General features: G+C 49.3%; 1 long non-coding RNA gene across 1 annotated transcript in view; it reads left to right on the plus strand.

Moving 5' to 3' along the window:
• Nucleotides 1-20,557, plus strand: part of LOC120371446 — a 35,583-nt gene extending 15,026 nt beyond the window's left edge. The window contains exons 2-3 of the long non-coding RNA XR_005584357.1: nt 6,061-6,178; nt 19,397-20,557. This is a non-coding gene — a long non-coding RNA (uncharacterized LOC120371446). The remainder of the gene's footprint in view (nt 1-6,060; nt 6,179-19,396) is intronic.
• The last annotated feature ends 1,825 nt before the right edge of the window (nt 20,558-22,382 follow it).

The raw sequence follows: 22,382 nt of genomic DNA on the forward strand, positions 1-22,382 counted from the left end.
CAGTAAATTTCTGCTCTCTTGAGTGTGTCAATTGAACTTTGCTTAAGGAAACCCTGGTCTGGCTTTGCAATCATTCATGCTAGATCCAGGGGCGGCTCTAGACACCAGCGCGCCAAGCAGGCGCTTGGGGCGGCCGTTTCCCGGGGGGGCGGCATTTGGTTCCGGTTGAGCTCCCGCCGGCATGCCTGCGGCAGGTCCACCGGAGCCCGGGACGAGCGGACCTGCCGCAGGCATGACTGCGGCGGGCCCCGTGTTCCCCCGGCGCGGGTTGAGCTCCCGCTGTCAGGCCTGCGGCAGGTCCGCTCGTCCCGGGCTCCGGTCGACCTGCCGCAGGCATGCCGGCGGGAGCTCAACCGGAGCCGCGGGAAGAGGGGACCCGCCGCGGGACCGGGGAAGGGCGGCGCAGCGCTCCGCGCTGCTTGGGGCAGCCCGATTTCTAGAGCCGCCCCTGGCTAGATCAGTTAGTTCTACCGCATGAGAGCTCAGATAATTAGATGTACCAATAAGACAAGAATAGGCTTGGCAGAATTTGATTTTTATTTTTTATAGTTTTGATGGATAATATCCATGGGGCTTTTTAAGCATTTTTTATTTTTATTGATTTAACAATTTTGTGACATCATGGGTTTTAAGAATTTTTTTCTGAGTTTTATCTGATTTAAATGTTCACAGTTGTGGCAAATCATGTGGGTGTCAGATAAATATTTAATAAGAGTAGATGTTGAGTCTAAAAGTTAAAGCTTTATAACCATTAAAATATAAATTGTCAACATCACATATCAAAATATACAAGGTAAATACCCTCAAATGAAATGCTAAAAAGTTCTCAAGCAGCATTTTTTCCACTTTGCTGGTCTGTAAATTTTTATCATCATCTATGGAAATATTTTTTCATTGGTTTGTGTGTATACAGTGAAATCTACATGTAATGACATTTTTACCAATAAAATCTAATCTTTCCAAGCCTAGACATGAGCTACTCTTTTGCAGTACAGTGAAACCAATTATTTTGCAGTACAGGGGAACCAGTTTATCATTGTCACTACACAAGCTTCTATTTCCTGTTTAGGTGGCTGGTATAACAGGTGGCTGCATAGTGGAGAGACATGGATGGAGAAGAACAGACAGGCAAGCAGTGTGAATTAACTTTTATTTTCTTAGCACTGAAGGAAAAGATTCAGATTTAAAGAGCAGGAGTAAATGAAAACTCCTCAGCAATTCTCCTGCTATTTGTTCCACAATCATCATCAGGCCAGGGCCGGCTCCAGCTTTTTTGCCGCCCCAAGCGGCAAAAAAAAAAAAAAAAAAAAGGAAAAAAGAAAAAGCTGATTGAGCTGCCACCGAAAGCAGAGCGATTGACCTGCTGCCGAAGTGCAGCCGAGGACTAGAAGTGGAGCGATTGAGTTGCCGCCGAAGAAGAAGAGAGGGACCGAAGGACCTGCTACTGAATTGCCACCGCAGACTGGGATGTGCCGCCCCAGTAACGGACGGAGGTGCCACCCCTTTCTATTGGCCACCCCAGGCACCTGCTTCCTTCGCTGGTGCCTGGAGCCGGCCCTGCATCAGGCAAAACTATTATTTTATTTTCTAGACATGGTGCTTTCCTAGCACTTGCCTTGTTCTTTTATATACTGCAGTGGAACATTTCCAGTCACTGGAACAGACTGATCACATGTGTTTCATGCAGCTGGGCCTGTCAGTAGGTGGGCTGTTAAAGCATTGCACTCAGCTTGGTTTCAAACAGGACACTGACATCTTGAAATCTAACCTAATGCAAAAAATAAATTACAAAGGTACAACACCTGCTCACCCAAAGCACCCTGCTAATTGGTGTCTTTTTACATCCACATTTGCCTGTTTTTAAAACTGTATTTCTTTTTCCTGTTCCTCTGGGGAAAACCCATACGTACAACCACAGGAAAAACAGCCCCACACATAGCTTTATCAATTGCAAAAAGTACATAAACTGAGAAAAGATAGAAACAATATTTGTACTTAGTCTCTCAGTTCTTCTAATCAGAGTGAATGTTTAGTTGTGTTTTAACCTGCATTGACTGACAGGACAGTAATTGCTAGCACACAAACGTTTGTTTCTCATCATGTTTACTGCTAGGCTGCACAACTAGTAACAAATGTGTGTCCTGGAAGCTGAAAGTCAGACAAAAGGCAGCCAGGGAGGGAAGGAGGGAGGGAATTTTTGGATCAACCACTGTTTGGGACTGGGCCATCTTAAAGCCAGTGGGACCTGTAAGAGAGATTCACCCAGGTCTGATGAAGACCTTTCCCATCAATGTGAGCAAAGGACATAGTCTGAAATCCTGGTTCTAATTACAGAGGAAAACCCCTCTGGAGTCCGATAAGTGTCTGAGCAATAGAAAAGCGCCAGGCATGGGATAGTTATTCTATTTTTGCTCACCTTTCTGATTTGATGGATGAAAACAGAATGTTGCCCACACACCATCACATTTTTTGCTCCTCGGACATTGGCTCAGGTGTACAGACTGAGCGGCACGTTATTTGGTTTCCAGCCAAACTGAGGATACCATGATGTAAAGCCATACTTCTTCAGAGATGCCAAATCAGCAGATCATTTATTATAAAGTAATGAGACAAACTCGATCCTGGAAAGAGGAGTCTCATATACTTATTCAAAGCTGGGAATACACTGAGCCTCTTTTCTCTTCTATGGTGTAATGGCATAGGGCCATCATTAGGCCAGATAGGTTAAGAATCAATGCAATCTGTATCCTTAAGGCAAGTCAGCCTTATGTGAGACAACAGGTTCAAGTACTTGGGAACTATTGTGACATAATTAATGGTTAAGTAAGAGCCCGTTGGTACTTTGCCCAGTATGTCCTATGTTCTCCCCTCTGGCTGCAAAGCTGTACAGAGCTTGAATTCCGCTAGCCCTTCACAACTGTTTGAGATTCCCTAGGGAAAGTTCTGATTTGTTTTGGCTGTTCTTGGCTAATAGCTTTTGTTTACGATACATATTTAAGCTTTCTATAGGGGACCTCTCCAGAGGTAACAAAGCACCAAATACAGACCAGCAACTGTCTAAGGCCTGGTCTACATTGTGGGGGGGTGGGGAGGGAATTGATTTAAGTTATGCAACTTCAGCTACGTGAATAACATAGCTGAAGTCGAAGTACTTAGATCGACTTACTGTGGTGTCTTCACGGTGAGTCGACTGCTGCCGCTCCCCCATCAGGAGTACAGGAGTCGACGGGAGAGCACTCGGGGATCAATTTATCATGTCTAGACTTGACGTGATAAATTGACCCCCGCTGGATCGATCGCTGCCCGCTGATCCAGCGGGTAGTGTAGACATACCCTAACAGGAGAACAGGCCAGCCCAAACACACAGCCAGGTATCATCGAAATATCTGCCACCAGGGCAGTCCTGTTAGGTAACTGGTGCTAGGGCTGTGGAAAAGGGGTGGAGTGGGTAATAGGTGCTAAAACAAGGCAAAAGCCCAAAATCTAGTCATCAAGACCAGACCAGTTGAAATAGATGACATATGCAGTGCACACTAAACTCGGGCTCTGACTCAGGTTTGAGCCCAAGCCCCAGTTCCATCCACACACAAATCAGTGTGACTCAGGTCAGCATGCACTCAGGACCCGGATCCTAGGACCTTACTAGGGCGGTTGGTCAGAGCTTGAGTCTGTATGCAGCTCAAGCCTGACCCAAGTCAAAAGGTCTGCGTAGTGCAGCCTGGATGCATTAGCATGGCTGTGAGATGTGGGTCCAGCAATTGGAAGCCTAAGTTTACAAGACAGTGTGGACACTCAAGCATGGGCTTGGAAACAGAGATTCCACAGACCTAGGCAGGGCCGGCTCCAGGCACCACCTTAGCAAGCAGGTGCTTGGGGCAGCCACTCCGGAGAGGGGCAGCAGGTCCAGCTATTCAGCGGCAATTCGGTGGAGGGTCCCTCACTGCCGGTCCTGCTGAATTGCTGCAGATCGCGATCGTGTCCGTGGCCTTTTTTTTTTTGGCTGCTTGGGGCGACAAAACCCCTAGAGCCGGCCCTGGACCTAGGTATCCCTTCCCTGGGAGGGAGTTGTATACCTCAGGATCCTCTATTGAACAAGACCCACCACTGGTCCTGAACAGACTTAAGAACTCATTGCAGAGTTACCTCCTCTGATAACTGCCAGGCAATGAAATGTAGGATAGCACAGCACTGAAGTACCTTGGACCCTAGGGCTTTATAGCATGCTGAGACTAGGAAAACATGCAGTGTTTTAAGGCTGTGTCTAGATTTAAAAGTCTAGTGTAGACCAGGCAGTGTATATTTTAATCACATGCTTAGCTGAGCAAGATAATCTACACATTCTAAAAACACACCTTTAAATCCTAATCTAGACAAAGCTTTAGCAACGCGTTTTATGTATCAGTATTTTAAACAGCACTTCCCAACTACTATCAAAAGGGCAGTCATGTTGAAAAAAAAGAGTTGGCTGGTTGTGATCAAACCTAGGCTCCCTGCTAAAACACAATCTATTCTCCAAACCTTTGCCGCAGTAGCAGTTAGCGTAGTTTTTGCTTATGACTGTTGTATTGATTTTGATAGAATAAATGGGCCCAGGGAGTCCATGACCATGTCATTGTACAACTTTAAATAGTTCTGCAAGGCTCAGGGTTTTGAGTACAGACATTTTGGCCTGCTTAATATTATGGCAAAAACCACTAGAAAATCCATGCCAAACGTTGGCAATGTATTGAGCAGGACACACAAGGCAAGGGGTGATGAGCAGAATAGTCCATCCTCACATTATTTTATTCACCAATCAGGCTTAATTTATTACCCATCAATTTTTGGTCCGTTGACTTCCAGTTTCCCACTCCTTTGTTTACCAGGCACAGTCTCAGCACAGTCCATGAGTTATATCAGTGGCCCTTTTGGTTTGGGCTAATTCAGTCTGTGTTTCCCATCACTGTTCAATGTTATGTAGTGTTCCAATCACCTATAAGCCTTTAGCTGCCTTTCCACAGTTAGACACACAATTGGGACAGGCCAGTGATCTCCCATTATTACAGCAGGGGACACACAGCAGACTCCCTTAATCCTATCCCCAACAAGCAGACACATTTGGCTACTTCTGCAGCCTCCAGAATGGCTTAACTGAGAGCACTAGTTAACCCTGTGACAAAGGTGCAGAGGCCCACGGTGGAGGGCCAAGTTACTGGATAAGCCAGACACTGATAGCCACTTTTGAACACAGTTGATCACTGCAAGCAAGGTAGGGAAGCCTCTGCACCCATCTTACCAAACACAGCCGTACCCCAGGCTCACATAATCTCTTCCTTCCTCTCCTTCAGTCTTAATGAGCCGAGCTTTCCAACCTCTCAGCCACATGAAAATATCAGCTGAAGCATCAGATAGTCCATAATGGGGAAAGAGGAGGTGCAGCTCTGACACATGAATAGGTAGAACAGTGCACACTGGCAGATGTGACTGACGGCAGCCAAGAGGGGTAAAACCAGATAAAGAAACATTAAGAAAATCATTCACTGAAAGCAAGTGAAACGCCATGGGGCTGAGATCTAGAATCAAGATGTCAAGGCATGAAAAACAACTTTTTGTCCAGGAGGAAATCAGCAAACAGCTCTAAAAGGGAGCATGAAAGCCCCAGCAAGTAGGTGCAGGATGAAACCAGTACAGTCAGAGCTAGTCCATCTAGGGGCTGTTCTATACCCTTCATTGAGCACCAGCTTTCTAAGGAATACAGCATGCAGAGCTGGCCCGAGATGAGTCTACTTTTATTAGGTGTTGGAGTACAAATGGACTTAGCAGATTTGGTTTGATTTAACTGTGTTGGAAATTGTAAGTAGGGTGACCAGATAGCAAGTGTGAAAAATCAGGACAGAGGGGAGTCTTATATAAAATAAAACCCCTAATTTTGAGACATCTAGTCACCCTAATTATAAGCAAGCAGTTCCCAAACTTGCCTTTTGTATTTATTTGCTCTCACACTGAGCAGAGGTGCCTGCTGTCTGTACACTGCATTAATTCTGTATTCTGGGTCCTTCTGTTTTTACCAACTCGTTTCAGGCAGGAATATCGTCCATGGACTGGAGCCAAACCATCAAAGCCCATAAAGACAAAGCAAGGCTTCATTATTCCAGAAGATCATTTTGTGCAAGAGACTAGCTACAGGGCAGATTTTAAGGTAATTATACTTTTTTTTTTTTAAACAAACTCTGGAGGCCTTTTGAAGAGACCCCAAAGAAAATTCCATCCCCCTTACATATTACCAATGCGTTGTGGTTAGAAACCAAGCCATGACTTGAGCAAATGCTCTTCCCTCATTGCACATCAGTCACCTCTACGGTGACCAGACAGCAAATATGAAAAATCTGGACAGGGGTGGGGGGGTAATAAGTCCCTATATAAGAAAAAGACCCAAAATCGGGACTGTCCCTATAAAATCGGGACATCTGGTTATCCTAGTCACCTCTTGTTTTCAGAGAGATCTGGCAGAGGGTCTTCATAACTTTTAATTCAATGCTAAGGACAAGATTTTAAATTACATAGGAGTCAGGAAGTTCAAAATTATGGTTCCCACAGTAATCTCGACTCACACATCTTCTTGGTCCATAGTATTATGTTACTGTATACAACCAATTTAATACCATCTGTACATGTGCAGTGTAGTCAAATTATGCTAACGATGATGTGAATTGCTTTATCTGTTAATGTTAGGGGTTGCTGTGAAGCACATCTAACTCTGAACCTCCTGATTTGTGCATTTAAAATCTCAACCCTAACATTAACACTGCATTGTGTGCACAAACCTATGTTTGTAGGTATGCATGAGAGTGACTGTGGACACTGGGGCCACTACTAAATAAATAAATAGAACTGAGCATCTCTCGACAGAGATAGAGACTTCAGTCTCCAGCAATATCAAGATATCTGTTCTAAGCAGGGAGTGAATATGCAGAGAAGCTGGGATCATAGAAATGTTAGATTCCCTGGGCTTTTTCATCCTGTTTATAAGACACTGTACTATGCTATATAACAAGCTTAAGCTTCCTTGCCGACAAAGCAATTCCAAGGGATGCTGAAAAACCTACAAGCAAACAGTCTCTCTGTTCAGGACTTTTCCTAAGTCTCTCCTTAAATGTGCAAGGCAAACAGCATCCCACCAACTGAGAACAGCTTACATGTGAGCAATACCCTACTTTGCAGCCTTCTGCAATGCTGTAGCGGCAAAGCTGGCCACAAGCTGCACCATCGACCTTGAACTGTAGGTGGACATGGTCTAACAGGCAAGACAGCCTCAACACTGCTGCAAGGCAAACCCACTTGGTCAACTTCGCTCTCTCCCGTTTGCTCTGAGGGGTATGGGAAGGTTTCCTCTGGTTTCTGTGGTGCGGCAAAATGGGAAGGACCAGTGATGCAGACTCATTAAAATGATACATTGTAAGGCTGGAATCCCTCCCATCTCACGGATGGGAGAAGATGAAGTTACTTTTTTCCTGTTCACCAGAAGTCCTCCCTCCACCAAGCCTTGAGCTGAGAGAAGCCCCAACAACTAGAACTAGAATTAAAAGCCAAGGAGCTTGGAAAAAGAAATTTCAAACTTCAGAAATCTGCTCTGTGTTTTATTTCTGGAGGAGGCCCAGATCCATATTTCATCCATTGCTGTTGCATTCAAATACAACCAGCACTGGCCATAAACTTGAGACACTGGCCGTACAGCGACAGCATGTAGAGAAATCTAAACCTGGCAGAGGTGGTAGGGGTGCCAACAAGTAGTGCTGCAGGGCATATATCTATGTCTGCTCTTCTGCTGAGTCCACTGCCACGGGGCATCTGATCATCTTAAACACAAAGTGGACCCGAGCAGATCTCCGCATGGCTCTCTCTCCCTTTCCGCCATTTGAGGAAGAGTTATTTGGCAAGCTAGGTGAAGAAATGGCTGGTGCAACATTGCAGAATCCAGCCCTGGCCACAGAATTGCTCTCCAGCTTTGATTAAAAGTAAATAAATACATATGTTCCTAGCCCTAATCATTGCAAAGAGAGCCTTCCAGCTGGGAACCCAATTAAATAACTGCTGTGGGGTCTCGCTGGTGGTGACAGTCCCATTCATCTCCAGGGGATGTTAACTTAGAAATCAAATGGGGGCAATTTAAATGTCAACACGTAACCATTTCACTGCAGATTATTTTAACAGGAACATACAGCTAATGTGCTTATCTTGTAATCGCAAACTGCCTTTCCCTTCCCCTTCCCCTTCCCCAGCCGCCTAAACGTCCAGCTTGCCTCAGACAACCCCTGCAGTGCAGTTATATGTTTGCAGTACAAAATTCTGTAGGACATTGAAAATGACAAATGTAGGAACAGCATAAAATTGAATTGAATATCAAGTCCACACAAGGGACACAGTACTGCTTGCATTATTCATTTTCATATTTAATTCAAGAGCAGCCTCCAGCCCTTTAAAAACTTACTTGAAGCTGCCACTGAATCTCCAGTCTGTTGCACTGGGGTGCTGCAGAATGAACAGGCATTTCAGCAGAATTTAGGTCAAATTGGACATGGGAGTACAAGGAGCCTGGACTACAGAATCTGTCGGAATAGCAGGCAAATGGTACCACAGGAAGCACTGTCATCACAAGGGGCTGTGCTATCAATGATTGAGCGGAAAAGAGAAGAAAGCATTACAGCTGAGCGCCACAGACTGTTGATTTTCCCTAGCAAGAGCTTAGCAAGAGAGAAGAGAACAGCGCCCAATACGAAGGTGAAGATTTTCAAAGCCACCTGGAGGATTTGGACTTCCAGTTCCCACTAATTAGCTGATTCCATATCCTAATTCTTGCTGAATTAGACCACCTGGTGCTTTGCTGAGAACCAGATTGAAGCTGAAACAATTTACTAACTCCCAAAACATTTAATGGGAAGTTGAGCAGGCTTGAAAATATCTCAGCCTAAAATGTCAAATAAAGTTGTGTTAGCGTCAATCCTGTTCTCGGCAAAGTACAAAGTGTTTCAATACAGCCAATCTTTTTTTGGAAGGGAGAAGCAATGTCTGGGATGTGGTATCAGCAGTAGGACTCAAAGAGATTAAAGGAGAGAGAAAACAAGTGGATGTGGAATCCACAAAACTCTCCAAAGGAATATCAGAGTTGTTTGCCTGGTTTGAGTCTTTCATAAACCAGAGTTCAAACTCATGGTGTGTTTGAATGTTAAACTTTGGCCACAGCTTGTGTGATCCCCACCAGATGTTATTACAAGAGTTGACATTCTTATGGAATGCAAAGATAAAGGGGCATAATTTGCTGAACTGGAGAATTCTGAGCCTGGTGAAAGAAGAGGAAAGAGATGGACAGAGACAGCAGGACTGTAGGTGGGGAAAAGACCAGTTAGAATCTCCCTGCCTGCAAGCATAGGTTATAATACTCAAACAAAGCACAGAGCTGACCAAAATGTTGCAGTGAAACAAAAAAGAACTTCCAGTGCTTCCACATGACCTATGGATGTCGTGGAAGAGACCAGTTACAGACTCAAAACAGCACTTACTCCAATCATAGGCGCCAACTGCGTGGGTGCTCCAGGGCTAGTGCACCATGAAAAAAAATTAGCAGCTGCTTAGTACCCACCAGCAGCCAACTCCCCTGTCCCCCAGTGCCTCTCGCCCACCGGCGGCCACGCTGATCAGCTCCCTCTCCCCCCTCCCCAGCACCTCCTGCCTTCTGCAATCAGCTGTTCCATAGCATGCAGGAGGCACTGGGAGGGAGGGGGAGGAGTGGGGCTGGGGCGCATTTGGGAAAGGGGGCGGAAAGAGGTGGAGGCAGGGTGGGAGTGGGGCCTTGGGGGAAGGGGCAGAGCGGGGATGAGGTCGAGGGTGGAGCAGGAACAGGGTCAAGGGTGGAGCGGGGATGGGAAAAGGCGGGATGGGGTGGGGGCTTAGATGAAGGGGAGGAGTGGGGGCAGGGCCTGAGACCGGGGGGGGGGGTGAGCACCCCCCAGGTAGAGGGGAAGTCAGCATCAATAACTTCCGTCATTGATCTGAGGCAAAGATAAAAGTTGAAACACATATGCATAGAGAGAAACCACCAAAGGCACAGAATATTGACGCTCTCCAGACAGACAGTAATGGCCCTGTCTCCCAGAACAGCAGAGTACAGAGGCTTTTCTATCATACCCAGCAAAGCAAACAGCATTACTGCGAGGAAAGCAATAGGTTGGCATGAAGATGCTGCTTGGAAACAGCTAGATCAGACAGAGTGAAGATACATTTTGAAGTCACTCGTGTTTACTAGGCCATAGATGACCTTTAAAAACCATTCAGGCTTTTCCTTTTGCCCAAGCCCCAGCTGGGTTACACGTGTGTGATTTGGTAACATAAGAACAGCCATACGGGGTCAAACCAATGGGTACATTTAGTCTAGTGGCTTGTGCCAGATGCTTCAGAAAGAATTAACAGAACAGGGCAATTATCGAGTGATTCATCCCATCATCCAGTCTCAGCTTCTGGCAGTGAGAGGTTTAAGGACACCCAGAGAATGGGGTTGCATCCCTGACCATCTTGGCTAACAGTTATAGAATCATAGAAGATTAGGGTTGGAAGAGACCTCAGGAGGTCTTCTAGTCTAATCCCCTGCTCAAAACAGGACCAACCCCAACTAAATCATTGATGGCCCTATCCTCCATGAACTTGTCTAGCTCCTTTTTGAACCCAGTTATACTTTTGACCTTCACAATATCTCCTAGCAATGAGTTCCACAGGTTGTTTTACAATAAAAGACGGTTACTCACCGTAGTAACTGTTGTTCTTCGAGATGTGTTGCTCCTATCCATTCCAGTTAGGTGTGCGCGCCACGCGTGCACGGCTCTCCGGAACATTTTTACCCTAGCATCTCCGGCGGGCCGGCTGGGCGCCCCCTGGAGTGACGCCGCTATGGCGCCTGTTATATACCCCAGCCGGCCCGTCCGCTCCTCAGTTCCTTCTTGCCGGCTACTCTGACAGTGGGGAAGGACGGCGGGTCTGGAATGGATAGGAGCAACACATCTCGAAGAACAACAGTTACTACGGTGAGTAACCGTCTTTTCTTCTTCGAGTGATTGCTCCTATGCATTCCAGTTAGGTGATTCCCAAGCCTTACCTAGGCGGTGGGGTCGGAGTGAGATGTGGCAGAGTGTAAGACTGCGGAGCCGAAGGCTGCATCGTCTCTGGACTGCTGCACCAACGAGTAATGGGAGGCGAAGGTGTGGACAGAAGACCAGGTGGCCGCTCTACAGATGTCCTGGATGGGAACATGGGCCAGGAAGGCGGCCGACGAGGCGTGCGCTCTCGTTGAGTGAGCAGTGAGGCGGCATGGTGGCACGCGAGCAAGCTCGTAGCATGTCCGAATACATGCCGTTACCCAGGAGGAAATCCGCTGGGAGGAGACCGGCTCACCCTTCATGCGGTCGGCGACTGCCACAAACAGCTGGGTCGAACGCCGGAAGGGCTTCGTCCGCTCGATGTAAAAGGCAAGGGCCCTGCGGACGTCCAGGGTGCGAAGCTGTTGCTTCCGAGGGGAGGCGTGCGGCTTCGGGAAGAAGACCGGGAGGAAGATCTCCTGGTTGAGGTGGAAGGCCGACACCACCTTGGGGAGGAAGGCCGGGTGTGGTCGAAGCTGCACCTTGTCTCCGTGGAAGACGGTGTATGGTGGCCCAACCGTTAGAGCACGGAGCTCAGAGACTCATCTCGCTGATGTAATTGCGATGAGGAAGGCCGTCTTCCAGGAGAGGTAGAGCAGAGAGCACGTGGCTAGAGGCTCGAAGGGCGGTCCCATAAGCTTGGCCAGAACGAGGTTCAAATCCCAGGTCGGGGCAGGACGCCGCACCGGCGGGTACAAGTGGTCCAGGCCTTTAAGGAAGCGGGAAACCATCTGGTTGGAGAAGATGGACCGACCTCCCATAGATGGACGAAAAGCGGACACTGCTGCCAGGTGTACTCTCAAGGAGGAGACCGCAAGACCTTGGTCCTTAAGGTACCAGAGGTAGTCGAGGATGGTAGGGACAGGGACTACGAATGGATTGAGTCCTCGTTGATCACACCAGAGTGCGAATCGCTTCCATTTCACAAGGTAAGTGGAGCGAGTGGAAGGCTTTCTGCTCTCTAGCAGGACTTGCTGTACTGCCGCCGAACAGTCCCTCTCTGCGTGGGTCAACCACTCAGGTACCAAGCTGTAAGATGGAGGGACTGCAGGTTCGGATGGCGGAGTCTGCCGAAGTCCTGGGTGATGAGGTCCGGCCATAACGGAAGGGGGATGGGATCCCGAACGGAGAGCTCGAGCAGCAGGGTGTACCAGTGCTGCCTCGGCCAGGCCGGAGCTACGAGTATGACGCGGGCTCTGTCCCTCCGAAGCTTCAGTAGCACTCGGTGCACTAGCGGGAACGGAGGGAAGGCGTAGAGGAGGCGATCCGTCCAGGGGTAAAGGAAGGCGTCCGACAGGGAGCCTGGCGAGCGACCCTGGTACGAGCAAAACAGGTGGCACTTCCTGTTCTCCCTGGAGGCGAATAGGTCTATCTGGGGAAACCCCCACCTCCGGAAGATTGTGTGGACGACATCTGGACGGAGGGACCACTCGTGGGAGAGGAACGACCTGCTGAGATGGTCGGCCAGCGTGTTCTGCACTCCCGGAAGAAAGGATGCTTCCAGGTGAATTGAGTGGGTCACGCAGAAGTCCCACAGGAGCATCGCTTCCTTGCAGAGCGGGGAGGAGCGGGCTCCGCCTTGTTTGTTCACATAAAACATCGCTGTCGTGTTGTCCGTGAACACCGCTACGCATTGGCCTCGCAGACGGGCGTGGAAGGCGTGGCACGCCAAGCGAATTGCCCGCAGCTCCCTGACGCTGATGTGGAGGGAGAGCTCCTGGGGCGACCAAAGGCCCTGGGTGTGTAGGTCGCCCAGGTGTGCCCCCCATCCCAACGCCGAGGCATCTGTTGTCAGTGTCACAGACGGACGAGGAGGGCGGAACGGGACTCCTGCACATACGACCTCTGGGTTCAGCCACCAACTGAGCGAAGCGAGGGTAGGCTTCGTGACCGTGACTACTCCGTCTATGGAGTCGCGGTGTGGGCGGTACACCGACACCAGCCAAGATTGAAATGGGCGAAGGTGCAGTCTCGCGTAGGCGGTGACGAACGTGCACGACGCCATGTGGCCCAGGAGGCGTAGGCAGGACCGAACCGTCGTAGTGGGAAAAGCGTGCAGGTCTCGGATGATGGAGACCATCGTCTGGTGCCGAGCGCGAGGGAGACAGGCCCTGGCCACCGTGGAGTCGAGGACCGCTCCAATAAACTCCACTCTCTGCAATGTAGTCAGTGAGGACTTCTCGGCATTGACGAGAAGGCCCCAGTGCCTGAAAAAGGGAGAGTATCTCAGCAATTTGGTCTGTTACCAATTGGTGGGATGGCCCGCGAACCAGCCAGTCGTCGAGATAAGGGTAGACGTGAACTCGACGACGGCGGAGGTCTGCAGCAACTACTGCCATGCATTTGGTGAAGACCCTCGGCGCGGTGGATAGGCCGAAGGGTAGCACCGCAAACTGGTAGTGCGCACCGTTGACCACAAAACGCAGGTAGCGTCGATGGGGAGGGTAAATAGCGATATGGAAGTATGCGTCCTTCATGTCGAGGGCGGCAAACCAGTCTCCCGGATCCAGGGAGGGAATGATGGTCCCCAAGGTTACCATGCGAAATTTGAGCTTGATCATGTACTTGTTGAGCTCCCGGAGGTCCAGTATGGGTCTGAGGCCTCCTTTCGCCTTGGGGATGAGAAAATAATGGGAATAGAATCCCCTGCCCCGCCTGTCTTGCGGCACCTCCTCTATGGCACCCAACCTCAACAGAGTCTCGACCTCTCGCAAGAGGCATTGCTCGTGAGAGGGGTCCCTGAAGAGGGACGGGGAAGGTGGGTGGGAAGGAGGGGGCGAAATAAACGGAAGGTGGTAACCATACTGGATAGTACGGAGTACCCAGCTGTCCGATGTTATTTGGGACCACACCGGGAGGAAGCGGGAAAGGCGGTTGCAAAACAAAGGGGTTGGATCCTGGGAATAGACTGATGAGCCGTCCTCGGGCGTCCCATCAAAACTGTTGTTTGGGCCCTTGCGGGGCCTTGGACGACGCCTGGGCCTGGTTGCGCCTGCTGCCTGAAGGTCTACGGCGGTTGAGGCCGTTGCGCTGACTATTATAGGGCCTTGACCTGGCCTGGGTAAAAGGCTGGAAGGGCTGCTGTTGGCGGAAGGAGCACCTCTGGGTAGCTGGTGTGTGCATACCCAGAGTGCGGATAGCTACACGACCGTCCTTCAGGGTCTGTATCCTCGAGTCCGTTTTCTCTGAGAACAGGCCGTGAGTCTCAAAGGGCAGGTGTAATCTGGCGAGTCGGGGCTCAACCCTCCTGCAGACCGGAGGGGAGCCACACCGACTCGCTCCTTGTTCCCTCTAAAGGTGGGCGACAAGAGTCCGGGGTTAGCTCAACCCTACGCCTCGGGCCCTCTGGAGCAGGGGCCGGGCGGCAATCAGTCTCGCGAAGGTCGCAGGGGTTCAGACCCTCAGGCAGGGGCTGACCTCAAGGCACACAGTCAATAAGCATACGCCCCGACCCTCGATCAGGGCGGGCAGCAGGACAGCCGTCCTTGGGCCCAGACCCTTCTAGCAGGGGCTGGACAATCGCACGGGCAATGTAAGCCCCGGGCCTCTGGAACAGGAGCGGGGCGACAGCAAAGTCAATATGAGCCCAGGCCTCTGGAGCAGGGGCTGGGCAACAGCAAAGTCAATATGAGCCCAGGCCTCTGGAGCAGGGGCTGGGCGGCAACAGAGTCAATATGAGCCCAGGCCCTGGAGCAGGGGCTGGGCAGCAGCAGAGTCAATATAAGCCCAGGCCTCTGGAGCAGGGGCTGGGCAGCAACAAAGTCAATATAGGCCCAAGCCTCTGGAACAGGGGCTGGGCAGCAACAGAGTCAATATAAGCCCAGGCCTCTGGAGCAGGGGCTGGGCAGCAGCAAAGTCAATATAAGCCCAGGCCTCTGGAGCAGGGGCTGGGCAGCAACAAAGTCAATATGAGCCCAGGCCTCTGGAGCAGGGGCTGGGCAACAGCAAAGTCAATATGAGCCCAGGCCTCTGGAGCAGGGGCTGGGCGGCAACAGAGTCAATATGAGCCCAGGCCCTGGAGCAGGGGCTGGGCAGCAGCAGAATCAATATAAGCCCAGGCCTCTGGAACAGGGCGGGGCAGCAACAAACAGAGGGCTCAGACCCTTAGGCAGGACTGAGCAATAGTTCAGGTAAGCCTAAGCCTGAGCGCTGGGGTGAGGGGGAGACTGCCACCCGTGAATGGGGTGGCAGGGGGAACACAGGCCCGCCCACTCCACTGTGTTCCAGCCCGGGGCCCTATTAGCGGCTCTCATGGCCGCTGGTCGGTGGGGTCCTGACCGAAACACACCGACATGGGCACCTCAATGTCCGTAGCCTGACAGGGGTCGGCTATCCCCGGGCTACACTCCATATCCCCCTCGGGGCCTACCTGCACACTTGTATCCGGTTCGGGCCAGCCAAAGGTCCTTGACTCCTCCGGGTCTGGGCTTGGGGGGAGGTCTGGTAGTGCCTCCGGAAAGTCCGGCCAGGTCTGCTCCGGCGGTTCCTCCAGGAAGCAGGGCCGGGGAAGCCCCGGCGGCTCCTCTTCGGGGGGGGCGCAGGGGCGGTCCGGCGGGTGGTCCCAGTACCTGTCACGGGGCGGCTCGGGCGGCTCCTCCTCCTCGTAGTGGGCGCGGGGAAGCGGAGGCCAGTCTGGGCAGCTGCCTTGGTTGCTAGAAGGCTCCCGGTCAGGAGCTCCCGCCGGCACGTCTGCTCCCGGCGGCTGCTGGCTCCTGACTGAGCTCTGGTGTCTTCCTTTTATACTTCCTGTCCCGCCCCTTGACTTCCGGGGGGCGGGGACAGGAAGTGGTGTCTCAGCCCACTTGGGCGTCTGGCAAGGAGCTCCCTCTGCTGGACCGGAGGGGAGCCACACCGACTCGCTACAGCAGGTCTTGTAGGGTATACTGCACCTCCGGCGGCAAGGTGGAGGACTGTAGCCAGGAGATGCGCCGCATAGTTACTCCAGAGGCCAAGGTTCTGGCCCGAGTCCGCCGAATCCAGAGCAGCCTGGATGGAAGAGCGGGAGGCTGTCCTGCCCTCTTCGACCAGAGCCGAAAACTCTCGGCGGGAAGCCGTCGGGATCAGTTCCGAGTATTTCATGAGGGACACGAAAATGTCAAAGGCGTACCGGGCTAAGAGGGCCAGCTGGTTTGCAATGCGCAGCTGGAGACCCCCCGCCGAATACACCTTGCAGCCCAACAAGTCCATGCGCCTGGCGTCCCTCGACTTTGGCGCTGGGGCTGGCTGTCCATGCCGCTCACGGTCGTTAACAGACTGGACGACCAGTGAGTCCAGAGCGGGGTGAGTGTACAGATACTCGTATCCCGTGGGGGGGACCGAGTATTTACGTTCTACGCCCCTTGCAGTAGGGGGGACGGACGCCGGCGACTGCCAGATGGTCGTGGCATTTTTCTGAATTGTTTTGATAAAAGGCAGGGCCACCCGCGTCGGGGCCTCCGCGCCGATGACGTTGGTCACCGGGTCTTCATCTTCCGGGACCTCCGCCACCGGAAGGTCAATAGCCTTTGCCACCCTGCGGAGAAGGTCCTGGTGGGCCCGCAGGTCAATCGGGGGAGGGTCCACCGTAGCGGCGCCCGCCACCGCCTCATCCGGAGAGGAAGATGAAGACAGAGTCTGTACCACCACCTCTGCCGGAGGCTGCTCAGGGGCTTGGGAGGTTGACGGAAGCACTGCGGGATCCGACGACGGTAGGGTCTCCCCCAGTGGTGTTGGGGGAGGGCGGCTCACCGTGGCCTCTGGTATCCTGCGTTCAGCACCCACTGGGCGCTGGGACAAGGGGAGCCCTTGGGACTCATGGCAGGCCCAGGGGACCCAAAAACCCCACTGTTGGTGTCCAAGGTGTTGGCTCTGGGTGGGAGCCCAGAGATCTGTCTCGCTGTCCGCCTGGGAGACGACCGATGGCTGACGCGAAGGCCAGGGGGGTGCAGAGGCTGGGATCGGTGCCGGGATCGGGACCGACGTGATGGTGACCGTTGCCTGGATCGGGACCGGGTCCGAGGCTTGGAGCGTCGCCCCTCTCTTCCGTCAGGGGTCTGGGGCCGCATCATTGCAGGCTTGCCCAACGACTGAACAGCCCGCACCGGCGGTGCCGGGGGCCGGAGGCTCGGTGCCTTTATGAGCTGAATAAGCTCTCTCGCCGTCACAAATGTTTCAGGGGTGGACGGGAGATGCAGCTTTACCGCGGCTGGCGCCGGGGAGCAGGGAGGTACTGGACTCGACGGCTCTTGAGGTGCCGGAGTCAACGGAACCGTGCACGGCTTGTGCACTACCACAGCCGGTGCCGGAGGTGCCGGAGGTGGCTGGGTAAGCTGTCCCAAAGCTGCAGGTTTAGGAGCCGGGTGCGCCATCTTCCGCTTCCTCTGGGGGGAGAGGGAACGGTGCCGGGACTTCGGTGCTGTCTGCGTCCCTTTAGGAGCCTCGGTACCGGGACGGCTCGGTGCCGCTGGTGCGCTGCGCGCCGAGGATGGTTTCGGCAGTGCTGGGGACGGAGCGGGGGGATGAAGTGCCGCCTCCGTAAGGAGCTGTTTAAGGTGAGAGTCTCGCTCCTTTCTTGTGCGCGGCTTGAATGCCGTGCAAATCGGGCACTTATCTGTCCTGTGCGATTCCCCGAGGCAGCGCAGGCAGGAATCGTGCGGGTCGCCGATGGGCATAGGCCGCTGGCAAGCCGCACAGGGCTTAAACCCCGGTGTCTTGGGCATGAGCCCGCACCGGTTGTGGAAGAAGAGGGGCTAACCCCTTAAATTCCCTACTATACTATTACTACCACAACTATAACAACTAACTTATTCAACTAATCTAACTACTAAACTAAGTGAACCAACTATATACACTAAAGATATGGAGAAACGCTAGGGCTGTGGAGGTGAGAGAGCACTCCACTGTTCCAACTGGCCGTCACGGGCGGTAAGAAGGAACTGAGGAGCGGACGGGCCGGCTGGGGTATATAACAGGCACCATAGCGGCGCCACTCCAGGGGGCGCCCAGCCGGCCCGCCGGAGTTGCTAGGGTAAAAATGTTCCGGAGAGCCGTGCACGCACGGCGCGCACACCTAACTGGAATGCATAGGAGCAATCACTCGAAGAAGAACCTGTACGTAGGATTTAGCTAGGGTTTTCCAGCTGTTGATCTCCACAGTGACTTTGTTTGTGATATTATTCTGTCCACCAGCATTTAAGACTCATCCCCAGAAGAATGTGAAAAAAAAAACAGATCAATAGCTAATTTCCTTTTTTCCATGTCCTGTTCTTATGGCCCTGCTCCTCTTCCTCGCTCCTCCAACAGTTCTGTTAGAGCAATTAGGACCAAACAAAACTTACATAGTTATGCTTGAGGGCAGCTATCGTCTGAACCCTGGGCAGGAGACACAAGTAAAGACAATTCCATTTAAATTCAGTTAGTCTCTTATTATGCTAAGAGACAGGCTCTTCAGCTACTCTGCGTCAGTAGGTACCATCTGTTCACCGCAGTGCTACACTTAGGGTGAAATCCTGGCTACACTGAAGTCAATAGGCATTTTGCTCTGGAGTCATCTCTGCCATCTCTCTCTCAGTTCCTACTTGAAGAGCATACAGAATATTCAGTATAGTTAACTTTTCTTCCTGTGTGCCCAGGTTGCAATACATACAGTACAGTTGCTATTCCATAAAGCACTGAGCTCAGACATTTTTAGAGAGGTTTCTTGTTCGTGTTCTCCAAGCAGTTCAGACTTTGCACCATGCAGATCTCTCCTCCAGTCGCTTACTTTAATCAATCACTAGTCCAGTGATGTATTTGCCTTTATGTTTGTGTGAAACAAATGTTAGCAAGGATTTGTGAAAGGGTCAGCAGTTCTCTCTGTGCACATCGGCTGGGAATCCATTAGCAACCTGCCAGCAAGAATCGCTCAAACATGCTTGTCTTGCTATTGCAGACAGTGCCTCCAGTCCTACCTGCACCTTAACCTTTAACTGTGTTGAAGGACCTAGTTACAACGAAGCAGCCCATCCAAACTGTTCTGGTCTTGCAGTGTGGCTCTGATTGAATGAATTTTTTACAGTGCCCTGGAACTGTGCTATAGAAATGGTTCAGTCTCATCTACAGTTCCAGATCAACGTGTGTCAGGGGCCTGTTGTATGACACAGTCCTCCAACGTGTTTTATTTTAAAGTAGAGAGGAGACCAGAGACATGTGGGCCAAGAACCCCCATGATTACTGTACCCAGAAGTGGTGCTAATGCATATTATTTTCCCCTTTAGATTCCTGAAGCGAAGACCAAGTTTTCCCCCAACCCTTCTGCGGTTTTCCAGGCTCCTTCTCGTATCCTCAACGTGTGAACTTGGATCTGGTTCATGTCCAGGCAGCTTAAATGTGGGTTGTTAGTAAAAATGTCCTGCTATGCAACTTTCATGCAGTGTGTTAAGATCAAAGAGACAATATCAAAAGCAGCTACAGTGAGTAATGATATATACATAATATCTGTGAATACACAAAGCGCGAAGCACTTGATTTGGAACTGGCAAAACAGACTGCAAGGGATGACCTAGTTTTTGTAGAACCAGGCTCATTACTATGCCAGCTGGTATCACATTAGGAGATTGACTTTGGGCAGCAAAGACAGTATTGCAGATAATGCCCCTACACTTAGCTGCATTTGGGGGGGGGGGGGGAGGGGGAAATCTCAAATGGAAATAACTAAAACTAAAGCCAGCGCTATCTAACAGACCTGTCTACAGTAGGTCAGTGAAAGAGCTGGTGAATGACCCAAGCTGACTTTTGAACTTTTTTTTTTTTAAAGTTTGAAGTACACAAGCAAGCATCTCACTAATACACTGGAATACTACAACGAACAGTGTAGCATTCGTGGCTGGCATTGATTTCACTGGTGTTTTCGAAGTTTTTTGGCATGATAATACTCTCTAAACAAATCAGACAAAAAGTCACTGGGGCTTCACGGCTGAAGCTGAATATTTCATAGGTGGAGTTTGAATTTCTGAAGAACAAACAACAATAGCATGAGAGAGAATCAAGAAAGTCCTGACAAAACAACGCCTCAACTTGGCTCTTGGCTGACAGCAAACTCATTAGGTCAGCTCAGATAACTACTGTGGATTGTATGGACCAGAAACTAAAATGTTTATGGATGTAATTTGTAATGGTCATGCTTAAGGTGTATGTATATAGCGTACATAGATTTTGCATAATGGAATCTGAAGATTCTTTAATAAAAGGATATGCTTAGACTTTTATTAAATGTTAACTATTTGCTTATGCAAGATGAAAAATATATTGCCTTGAAATCTTGAATTATTGCCTGTATATTGGTAATGCTAGTGCTAAAAATAACCAGAGATGAATGTTACATGGATACTCTATTTAAAAAAAAAAGTAGAATGTAATTCATACCTTCATTTTTAAAGATGCACCATTTTAAATTTAATTATTCTAAAGATTACCTTTTAAAAAAGATAACTGATGTGGATTTAACTTTTACTCATTCTGTTTTAATAAACCATTTCCTAGTGCTCGTTTATCTAGATTGTGATAAACTTAAGAGTTTTTATCTAAAGGGTTTATGCAATATAATAAATCTATTTCTAATTTAACATTTTTCCTAATTTTCTTCTGAAAATGTCACACAAAAAAGTTATAGTTTGTGTGTTAGAAATTTGTCTATTAGAATGAAAGGAAATGTTACCCTCAAACTTGAACAGTAATCAGTTATTCATTCATCTGTAATGAGAGTAACTTTGATAAAATGGGAAGTTACAGACATTTTCCTCTTAATCTTTTCCCAGCTCAAGTCAAAGGCTGGTTTAATGATCCTTTGGGCTATACAAACACACTCACATTGCTGATCATCTCCGTAAGAGCGATTCTTGAACTGGGGGCTGGTGGACTATATTTGAAATTTATCTAGAAGGTACATTGCATTACATAGGGATTTAAGGGAGCCGCTTCCATTAAAACTGGTACGATTGAGCCACTGAGACTCAACCATGAGTAAAGATAATATGCCCATTAATGTGTGTTTCTTTGGGATGGGGGATGACATTTCTTGAACTCTTCAGATTTTCTGTTGGGACTTATTATTCGATGAATTTGCAGTATTTAACATCAGTACTTGCAGAAAAAAATCGATATTTTATATATATATATATTTGTTAGGGTTTTTTTTTGTGAGAAGAAATCATATTTTTTTCTGGAAACTGATTGAAATATTCCAAACTGCACTAAATGTTTTGCATGTTAAATGTTTCTAAGGAAAAAAAATGTATAGTCTGCTTGATTAATCTGTTTATAAAGTTTTTAAACAGTTCAGTTTCAACAGTTCAGTTAATTTCACTCTTGGATTTTACTATTAGCAAAAAAACTCAACACATACTGCCTACTCAGTTTCTTTTCTTAATTTATTATATTTCTACAAAACAGTTGTTAACAAACTGGTAATTCATGAAGCTTGTATTTTATCAAATGGACTGAAAGTTAACTTAATAAAATGTATTTTGGCTACTGGCTCTTTTTCTAATCTTAATTTTGATGTAAAACATAGCATTGCACATTGACCTTCAACAAAAAGATCTGTAACTATTTTTGTGTAGCTGTGTACTTAGACACACACTGGTCCAGAAGGCAGTCACACTAGGCTGTCTCCTAAATCACTCAAAACAAAGCGAGAAGTCGAAAATAATAGAACTGAGCTGCCTGCCTAGAACAACAACACTGAGTACTAGACTGGTTGAGAGAAGTGGAATCACTCAGTCGATGTTATCATTGTCTTTGGAGGCTGCAGTTTATCATACTGGGAAAGATTAAAAAAAACCCTGCACCACATCTTCAGAACCCCTCAGAAATCCTCAAGGGGAAAAGAAAAAAAAAAAAGCCATCACAACTTACATGGGCAGTGGGAACAAAATCACCACTTTACAAGTCACCCAAGAGCAACCACACTGAACTAGCACTGAGGACAAAAGTTATAATTTCTAGTAAGCAATATTCAGACTTAATTCTCTGCCCTTTTTGTAACTGCATTGAGCTAAAAATTGATCAGATGATTGTAAATGTGTTGTTTGTTTGTTTTTTTAAAAAAACACCTTGGTTAGTTCACACTCAAGTTCAATTATATTCAGGTAACATGTTCCCATGTAATTCAGTTGCTTTAGATATTTTATACCTCACAATATTTACCGGTGAATGAGCACTGGAATACTTGGCAGTTCAAACACTATGGGAATAGTAATAAGT

The sequence above is a fragment of the Mauremys reevesii genome, linkage group 9 (genome assembly GCF_016161935.1).
Source record: "Mauremys reevesii isolate NIE-2019 linkage group 9, ASM1616193v1, whole genome shotgun sequence".
Lineage (NCBI taxonomy): Eukaryota > Metazoa > Chordata > Testudines > Geoemydidae > Mauremys > Mauremys reevesii.